This window comes from Camelina sativa, unplaced genomic scaffold (genome assembly GCF_000633955.1).
Source record: "Camelina sativa cultivar DH55 unplaced genomic scaffold, Cs unpScaffold05046, whole genome shotgun sequence".
Lineage (NCBI taxonomy): Eukaryota > Viridiplantae > Streptophyta > Magnoliopsida > Brassicales > Brassicaceae > Camelina > Camelina sativa.
The window spans coordinates 1-592 of record NW_010926134.1 but is presented as its reverse complement, the minus strand read 5'-3'; the positions used below and the strand labels follow the sequence as shown (position 1 = coordinate 592).

The 592-nt window shown below is 33.4% G+C and overlaps 1 long non-coding RNA gene across 1 annotated transcript; it reads left to right on the top strand.

The window, feature by feature from the left end:
- Nucleotides 1-48: 48 nt before the first annotated feature.
- LOC104774731 lies at nt 49-580 on the top strand. Its single transcript, XR_765472.2, has 2 exons — nt 49-155; nt 305-580. It is a non-coding gene; the product is annotated as an uncharacterized LOC104774731 (long non-coding RNA).
- Nucleotides 581-592: the final 12 nt, after the last annotated feature.

Sequence of the window (592 nt, the reverse complement as noted above, 5' to 3'; positions counted from 1 at the left end):
TACATTCTAGATTATGATCAACTTAGGGTCTCTCTTTTTCTGTTGAGCTCAATTTGAAACTGGTTGTATTTAATATTTGTGTTATACTTGTTTGGATTGTTTTTGGCAGTTCACTCCATTGACGCTGCGGAGAAAGAAGATGCCAAGAAACCAAGGTATATGAAATATTTGGTTATTTATTTATTTTTTTTATTTACTTTGATGAGTCTCTTCATTAGTGTTGATTTCGTATATGGCTCTTGTTCTATCTAAAAGTTTTTTCACTTTGCTGATTTGTTTATTTAATTTTATTGATTTTCCTCAGATTGACAGAGGAGCTATCTACGGTCTAGTACTCGATGGTGGTGAGATGCATGCAAGCTTTCTTTCTGGTTATATTTTACCGACTCTAGTTATATATGACGAGACTTCTGCTACTTTTTATTATTTGTCTTGTTTGTTTGGTGTTTCTAGACTGCTAAGTTCTGCTCTGCTTTGTTTGCTCAAACTTTAAACTATGTTTCTTTTGCTGTGGTTTCACAAACATTTTAAAAAATGTTTCTCAACTGGTGGCTTTGTTGACTGTGAGATGGGTTCACGACTTCATGTGTTT